Genomic DNA, 9,227 nt, shown 5'->3' with positions numbered 1-9,227 from the left:
TTTGTTAAATTATCTTCCAATGCTAAATTTACATTTCTACATGCTCATGGGAAGTTAAAAATAAGTAAATATAACAATTAGCAAATTCAACAATGCCCAGAGAAAGACAAAAATCAGGCAGGATGCCAAGGAGCAGGAAGTTGGATGATGCTAATTTCATGATACCGATGATTTTATGATACTGATGTCACACCGGTGTCCCTGGCCTGGCACACTTCCCTTCGCAGTGGGAACCAAGAGTCTTTAAAGGAGAAGAGAAAGGAGAGCTGAAAATGAGTTGAAGTGCAGGTGCAGTGCCCTGTTCTCAAGCCAGTTTTCCTTATCTTCTCAAGGACAGTTAAGATGGCTCCAAACTTTTTGTTTCTCTAAAAATTAACTCCTTAACTTCCCAGTCTTTACTTTCAGGCTTCCCTTGGGGAGGCACAATGCCCACAGAGAGTGGATTTTCAAAGTAATCTGAAGGAGTACACGGCCTGAAGCCTTTTGGAAAATGCAAGAGCAGCCTATGGAGGAAAGCCTGGATATTAAATGATCTGACTCTTGCTGGTCCAGGAGGGATGAAGTTATTGGAATAAGGAAAGATCTAGCCATGGATGTGACTTGTCCTTCCATGCCATTTGTGACTACGTGTCTAAATCCCCTCTGCTAATTGCTTATCCTTTGAACTCTCCATTCAGGAGGAGAATCCAGTAAAAGAGGATAGACCTTCCATGAGTCCAATTCATTCATTTCTGATGTAATTCCAAAGGGGCTGAAAGATGCTACTGTTGTCACCTTGTCAGGCCATCACGATCATTTCTTGTTGCACTGAGCCACACCGGCGTAGAAAGCACGGTGCTGTGCAAACGTCAAGAGGGTCATCAAAGCAGCAACATGTTCCTCACCCTACATGGTGACAGCCCTGGGAGTATGGGGAATGGCCTAAGAGCCACCCCTGTGATTAGGAGCACACACCAACCTCTCCTTGTAACAGCCCTGGATGTCACTTCTGTTCCCATTACACGATCCCTGTTTCAGTAGTGGTGGATCCATAACCCATTCCAATGAACAGGCTGCTTCATCCTGATTTCAGAAGCACTTTACTGAAGAACTGAATCACAGGCAGAAATTCTGGCTTTGATCATTTCTTGATGTTTTGTGCGGCACTTGACAATCTGATCAACCTACCCAGGAGAAGTGTATCTTTAAACATCTGCAATGGACAGCTAATTTCTTCTGGGCTTGGCCTCAAGCCAGCAAGTTCCCAGCATCTTTCACTCCCTCCTTCCCACCGCCTGTCATCCAAAGAAACCACCACATCCCTGTCCAGTCTTTACAAGCACCTGACCATGGCATTCCCACAGCTTGAGCTGCATGGGAGATGAGTGACGCGAATAGCCATGACATGCTATTGGAAAATAAAGTGATCCCAAAGCTGAGCTTGGAAAGGGTTATTCTTCATAGAGGAAAAAGAATATTTAAGATGGTAAAATTTCCTTTGGCAGGGTTGTCTTTTAATTACCCTGTGGAATGATAAAATCCCAGCACTGAAAATGTGTCTTTACAAATCTCTAGCTGGAGTAATTAGTCCCGTGCCTGGCTCTCCTGAGAGATTATTGCTGCCTTCTTTTCAGATTACTTACCCAAATAGAAGTGGAATCATTGCTGTGTTTGACAGTGAGATATAATGTATCAGATAAAGCTGTTAAAATACTGTTTCACACGATGGTTTTCTGCACAGTAAGGAAGCATCTGCTCCTTCAATACCGGCAGCAGAGCTGAGGGATGAGATAATGAATCTCAGTTCTTTTTTTTTTTTTTTTTTTTTTTTTTTTTTTTTGATCCTGTTCCTGGTCATTCCTGGAAAGATCTAAGCAGTCAACAATTCGGTCATTATTCAAATGACTCAAATCACATTGTTTGCAGCCTGTGTCCTTTTTAGGATTGGTACTTGGTGATAGAGTTGTGGGTCTGATGAGTTCTCTATTATGATCTGAGCAACTCAGCTGGAAATACTTATGCGACAAAGGCGAAGTTACTCAACAGTGTCATTGAATTCTGAAACATCCAGGTCTTGTATCATTGTGCAGAGCTAGCAGATAGATACCTCTGTAAAAGCGTCGTTGTATTCTACTCACAGGGGAGGTAAAATCAAATTTAGGTAGTCCCTCCCTCCTTTTCTATATTTACTGGTTTGAGCTCAAAAGGAAGCTTCTCATTAGATATGGTATAGATCTATGATGATCTTCCCCTTAGCAATATTACAATTGCTACTTATGACATTTTGGGAAAAAAAAAAAGAAAAAAAAAAAAGGGAATCTTGTTTTGGGAATTAAGGCGCCTGCTGCATTGTGTCAGTCTATTAAGCCTACAGCGCTCAAAAACACATTACCAACAGTTCTCACCCAGTGTTGAGCTGTTGTACAAATTGCACCCTAGCTATTTCATTCTTTTCTTACCCACAGGACCAATTCTTGCCCATGAATAAGTGTTTTAGAGGCCCAGTGTAGCTGGTCTGTGGCTGCTGAGGAAGGATGTACAGATATGCTGTCACAACAGCAGTGCCATCAGGGATGCAGTGTTTCCAGCCTTACTTCCTCGATAGTTTGTTCAAAGAAGTTTTCCTTGAGATCTCAAATAAATGATTTTGTGCAATTTTCACTGCTCTCAAGGCAGATTGGCATATCACTGATTTCTAAGGTAAACCAGCATCATGGAAGAGCCATCCCCGGGGTCATTAGAGAGGTGAAGAGAGCTTAGGCAGCTCACTGTGGTGAAGAACCTTCTATCTTGTCCCTGGGGAAATTAAAAACATCCTAACACTTTCCAAGAATGAACATTTTGAAACACTAGTCACAGCCCAAGGATAATGTTCCCACTTTGCAGTATGAGTCACAGGCTGGAATCCCCACTTGTTGGCACTGCCGCACATCCTTGGTATTTCCCAACTTTGGGAGTTTCAGGCTCTGACCCAACCTTGTTCCCATCCTTCTTCACTCCTGTCTGCTCCTGCCTTGTCCCATCTCATGTGTGTCGCAAGACTTGTCCAATGTCCTTATCCCTGGTCATCTGAGCTCCTCTGTTTCTAAGTGTCTGTTTGGCCATGATCAAGTCTCGTAATACTGGGACAGTTTTCCTAGAGGGCTGGGATTCCAAGCTGTAATAGGATAGATTCTGGCTGTCTCTTGAGACAAATTGAATGAGAGTAGTAGAATAATCTGGGTCAGGAGGGACCTCTGAACATCTCTGGACCAACCTCTTGCTCCAAATAAGTCCAGCTGTAGCACATTTCTCAGGCCTTTTCTAGTGGAGTTCTGAATAGCTCCAAAAACAGAGATCCACAATTTCTCTGAGTCCCAATTCCAGTTTTTCAGCACCCACCTTGAGGGTGCTGAGAACTTGCCTTACTCCAACTTGCACATGTTGCCTCTCGTCCTTCCACTTTGCACCTCTGAAAAGAGCTGGCCAGGCTCTTTCTCTACGTCTCATCAGGCAGCTGCAGTGAGCAAACAGTTTTCCCTTGTCTTCTCTGGGTTGAACAGACCAGATCCAGCATTTAGGGTCTCCTTCTTTGTGCTGTGCTCTGTCCTGCCCATGCTGGTGGCCTCTACTGGACTTGCAGGTCTTTCTTGTTCAGGGCAGCCCAAAAACAGACACAGTGTTAAATGCAGCTCTTCCCACACCGGGAGTCGAACCCGGGCTGCCTGGGTGAAAACCAGGAATCCTGACCGCTAGACCATGTGGGACCACATATTTGCTTGTGCCAGTTACCTGGTCTTGGATTCCAATGAGCTCCTGCTCCCAAGGGAGGCCCTAGAGCCCTATAGCACCACCCCATTCTTTTCTTTCATGGTATATCCCAAAGCTCAGAGGAGGAAAACACAGCAAAAATAAAACACAACCACTTGAGCTCTGTGATACTGCTGGGATGCTGCTTTGACTCTCTCTGCAGCTCTGTTTAAGCCAGTGAAGCTAGTCTAGTCCCACGACAGGATACACAGGAGCAGAATTAGCCCCTCACACAAGTCTTTGCTCAGTGCATCAGATGCTCCCGGAGTCTGGTCCCCTGCTCTGCCCACACACAGGTCCCTGAGCCCGGCTCCACAGGGAGCTCCATCACTGCCACGCTGGAGGCAAGGTCAACCCAGCACAACGAGCATTATTAACCGATAATTGGTGGCAGAGCTTTGCAGGAGCTAATTCCGTGCGGTATGAAGGCACACACTCAAGCCGCTTCCTTTTTATTTTATTTGATTACATTTTTGGTTTTTGCATGATTCCCTACAGTAAGTAGCTCATAATTAACAGAGGATGAATAATATTTCTGCCACTCAGCGTATTAAGTTTTCTCACAACAAATGAAAACATAATTGCCATTACACAGCACCCTTATCTGAGGAAACACGCTGCAGTTGGGATGATGGAGATTTACTGATAGGCACACACTTCTTCAGCTACTTAGAGATGAAAACAAAACATTTGTGACTGATAGGATGGAGCTGCTCAGCTTACTGAACCAACTTCCTGCAGCACTTCCCTGCAATAGTCTCCACCACTGGCTCATGGCTTGGTAGACGGGGGGTATCTCTACTGGTTTTTCAGTTGCGAGGCTCCTGTGGGGTGAAAGTATGGGATGAGAATGCCTAGTAGTCAATACACAGAATATGGTCTGCCTTGAAGTTTGCCTGGAAAGACTGTCTCTTTTTTTTTGTTTGTTTTCTCCACCCTCTTCAACAGGTTCAGGGGAAATACTGACTCTTCACCCATATAAGCTCTGCTCTGTCCAAACCTTGTGTCCCTCAAGCACATTTGTAAAGTGGTAGTTCCTCCCAAGAAAGGAGTTCTTCCCAGTGTCCTGCTTTTCTGGTTTGCTTATATAACAGACCAGGCTTCCTGGTCCTAGTCATGATGCCTGTGTCGTGCTGTGGGCAAAATGCTCAGGGAAGACATTATTGCCAGCCACTTCATGCATTGCTTCCCAATGTCTTACTGGAACTTTTGGAAAGTGAATTCTCATCATTAAGAGAAATAACAAGTTTCCAAGAGCATACCATGTCCAGGCTGTACTTTCTAAGCAATTAGGGGAACAGAATACAGACACAACAGAAAATGCTGAACTGTACTGGTGAGTTTCAGGAAAAAAGCATAATGCCCCATGTTCTGGGTATAATTAACACTCATTAAAGCTACTTACCATACTGACTATCCCAGGGGTTTTACCAGGATGTCTGATGGGCCCCACACAGCTCCACAGAGAGACACCCCCTGCTCCTAGGGCCTTAAAAACTAAAAAAAAAAAAAAAAAATGGATCTACTGAGGACACCAAATGAGGCTGGTTTCAAGATGACCGAAGTGATGTACATCAGGGTTTCCTGCATTAGCAAAGGACATCAGAGGGGCTCCTTGGCTTCAGCTCTCTAGCCACTTACACGTATGCATATGGGGATTACTTGCTCCTATGTTTCCCTGAGCCTACAGGAAAATAATCATTCATTTTCTATTTGGAAGCTTTGTTGGAAGCCTGTTACTCTCTCTCAAGCAAACCAAGCTGGACACTTATCTACCCACACTTTTTGTGCTGCATTAGAAATAAATAGAAAGTTACCAAAATAAACCTCATTACACAGATATGATGATCTGTACTCCAGGGGATACTCTTATACAACTGCACCAGCTCACACCAAACATGCAATAATGTGAGGGTGCCTGCCAGTCCCCTACCAAAAGCTATTTCATTTTCATTTTTCAACCACAAGTGACGAGCTGGAATCCAAACAAAATAAAAATGAAAACCATTCCTCCCCGAGGGATTTACAGCCTTTAAAAGTTTTAAAGCAGATCTTCCAATGTGTTCCCAGGGCTGAGAGCTGAGTAATTTTCGACTCATGCAGACTCGCAGATTAACACACTGTTTTCAGTGCATTCACTGGCAATGGAGTAATAGAGGGAATGAGGGAATGGCAAATCTTTGACGACGGCCTCTCAAACACACAATGAGGCGATACACCCCGTCCCCATCAGTCTGAATGCGGATGTCTTCAAAAGGTTGTCACTGCATATGTCGGTGATGTAAAAGTCTCGGGATATGCCACAGTAAAGTACTTGTTTTAATTTAAAAAGAGTGCTCTATATTTTTAGAATACTGTAAGTGTACCTAAAAAAATCAAACTAGAAGTCATCCAAGATCTTTTGAAAATGAGGAATTCTCATGATAAATAAATTTCTTAATGAAATACAAGCAATTAAACTAAAAGCCCTATCGAATGCTGCTTGTCACTCTACACATTGACATTTAATTGAATTTTTTTCCATTCCCTGGTCCCTTTTCCCTGATAAACAAATTCATTCACAACGGATCAGGTTTCACTAACCCAGAAACCAGATGATAGTCAATCAACTAATTGACACAACAAAGACTTTTATATATAAAAAAAGAATTGTCTAATTAAAGCTCAAATGAAATTTAATGATATACAGACATCTTATAATAATGAACAGTCTCCTTATATTAATTACCCGGGTTTAACCCTTTCCTTTTCCGCAGTCACCCAGCCCACGAGGATGCTGGCAGCAGAGGCATCGCCCTGCGGAGCTGCTGGATCCGTCTGGGCGTTCGCACCGTCTCAGCGGGAGCTGGATCAGCAGCGCGTGGGTGCCTGAAGGGCTCCGTGCCTAATTAGATCCGTAACAGCCACTCGCACCTCCTCCCCAGCTGCTGACGTGTTTCGTGTTACTGGTCGTCTGCTTGCCCCTGCACGAGGCGAAGGATTAGGCTCAGCAAAGGGAGGGCCAGGAAGGAGGGAGGGAGGGAGGGAGGGATAGATGGAAGGATGGAAGGATGGATGGATGGATGGATGGATGGATGGAAGGATGGATGGATGAATGAATGGATGGAGGGATGGATGGAAGGATGGATGGATGAATGAATGGATGGAGGGATGGATGGAAGGATGGATGGATGAATGAATGGATGGATGGATGGATGGATGGATGGATGGAGGCATGGAGGGATGGAGGGATGGGTGGATGGGTGGATGGATAAATGGATGAATGGATGGATGCTGCTGCGTGCATGGTGGACTGGTAACAACCCACATGGAAAAAAATCTGCTGAAGAAGAGATGTCAAGCTCAGCCCTGCCTGTGTCAGAGAGAATGATGCTGCAGGATGGAGTAGCAGGCCCAAGGCCTCCCAGGTTTACTAAAACATTTAAATTTCTTAGGATTTTAGCTCAGGTTTAAGAGCGTTCCTGAATAAGGGTGAGCTTAAGGATGTGGTTAAAGTTCAGCAAGTAACTGAATGGCAGGCTTTGGTCCACCATAAACCTGAGCCAACTTGGGAGAGAAATTGAAAAGCTTTCCTGATGCCTTTCAGTGTCTGACCTGAGAAATGAAAAAACTAAGCACATAATGGGAACTACAGCAGACAGTTCAACTTACTTTGAATCTTAAATGTATTTATAGAAACTCAAAAAGGTCAAGGGCTCTCAGAGATGCTGGTGAGAGCAACACAGTGACGACAGGCGGAGCACAACGACACAGACCCCTCGTGCGCCGCTGACTGAAGCTGGGGGGGGTCTCTGTCCCGTGGATGCTCAGGGTCTGCTTTCCAGGTGCTCTCATACTACCTATGATCAATCCTGATCTGAGCAGCATGGAAAATATGTTCTGAGTGTTCTATTCGGCTCTGTCAAAGAGGAGGAAGAATCTCACCAACTACTAGAATAAGTTGATCTTTTTAAATGTTTAATTACTTGTGCAAGCTGAACCCAGAAAAGATGTCAAGTGTTTTTTCCATCTTAGCTCTCGTGTCACATGCAGCTCTGGCCCTTGCTGGTGCTCTTGGCTCTCTCATCAAGAAGTAGCTATTACTTTCACAAGCAGTTTCCACTTTATACCTTAGTGGAGCCAGCTATTGTGAACAGTCATTTTGTTTCCAAATAAGTTTGGACATGAACAGCATCAGGTTCTTTCACCAGCTGTAAACACTCCAGGCTTCTCTATCCATAGGAGGGTTCAGATACCCACAGAGCTTGTCAAGTGCCCAGGGCGATCCTGAAACACGCTGCTCGCTGGGGCATGCCACTGCTGTGAGAACTTAATTATGCTAAACAAAAGCTAATAGGGCATCAGAGGAAAGAGGAAAGAGGAATTAGCAGCCCTGTCAGACTCCTCCAGGTAATTATGGTTTTTCTGTCTAAAGATTGCAACGGCTCAGGGAATGCCGTTTTGTTTGGGGCAGTTGGCATAAACACGAACAGAGAAGAGTCACTGCTGAAGCAAAACCCTTTATTTTCCACCAGATTTATCAACAGTCAAATTATGGCAGAAATGGTTGCACGTTGGAAGAAATCAGCTTTTGGTCATTGACAAAAATGGGAGATAAGATATTGGAGCACGCAGATCACCTAAACACCTGAATGAAATCCTGCCTCATCATCATGGAGCGTTGATGCCCCATCACCACTCCTTGAGCAGGTCAAGGACATGGGACACTTGGACAAAGCCTGAGCACCCCAGGGGGATGTTGCAGGGAGAGCCTCCCTAGGAGAAACACTCATGTATTTTCTGAGCATCCCTGGAGCAGGAGGCATTGCAGGAACTGCCCTGGGATTGAGGGAGTTGCAGGAGCCCGTTTGGGGCAGTGTCAGCCTTGGAAGCTGTGCCATAGGAAGCTCATGGCTCCCACGGCGGAGGGGAACCCAGCGAGGGAATTGCCTGCATGGCTGCAGCCAAGCTGAATTTCCTCCCCGTATACTTTAACATCTTGCTTAGCATTCATGGAGGCAGCAGCCTGACAAATGTTAGTGCTCTAAGGGTTAAGCTCCCCTGAATGTCTGGGGAGTTATTTGTAAAGCTATTACTTCTGAGTTTGTTAATAAATCAGGATTTAATACACCTGAGTTACATTATCTCTCAGTTCTAATGTATAAATCCTGTCACTAAACCTTCAGACCCAAGTGCTGTGTGCTTTTAGTCTTAGGTTTAGCTACCTGGTTCCTAAAACTTTAGATTGTTTCCCAAGTCAGGAGATGGATTTTTAAATCCTTCAAATCTTACAGCAAGTGTACAAATCTGTGTCTGGAGTTACAAATCCGATCAGAAGGTTTATAAATCCTACAAAAGATTTATTTGAAAAAGTTTTCATTTACAAATTCTCACTTTGCCTCTGGGACATGTAAGTGACTTATTTAAAAAGGAGGATTCTGCAGACCTGCCGCCACTCGGCTTGGATTGAGAAATCCTCC

The 9,227-nt window shown here is 44.5% G+C and overlaps 1 non-coding gene across 1 annotated transcript; it reads right to left on the bottom strand.

The window, feature by feature from the left end:
* Nucleotides 1–3,653: 3,653 nt before the first annotated feature.
* TRNAE-UUC (transfer RNA glutamic acid (anticodon UUC)) lies at nucleotides 3,654–3,725 on the bottom strand. The gene has a single exon. It is a non-coding gene; the product is annotated as a tRNA-Glu (tRNA).
* Between the last annotated feature and the right edge of the window lie 5,502 nt (nucleotides 3,726–9,227).

This window comes from Tinamus guttatus, unplaced genomic scaffold (assembly GCF_059628265.1).
Source record: "Tinamus guttatus ecotype Peru unplaced genomic scaffold, ASM5962826v1 Tinamus_guttatus_pri_ptg001150l, whole genome shotgun sequence".
Lineage (NCBI taxonomy): Eukaryota > Metazoa > Chordata > Aves > Tinamiformes > Tinamidae > Tinamus > Tinamus guttatus.
This window is presented reverse-complemented; position numbering and strand designations above follow the sequence as displayed.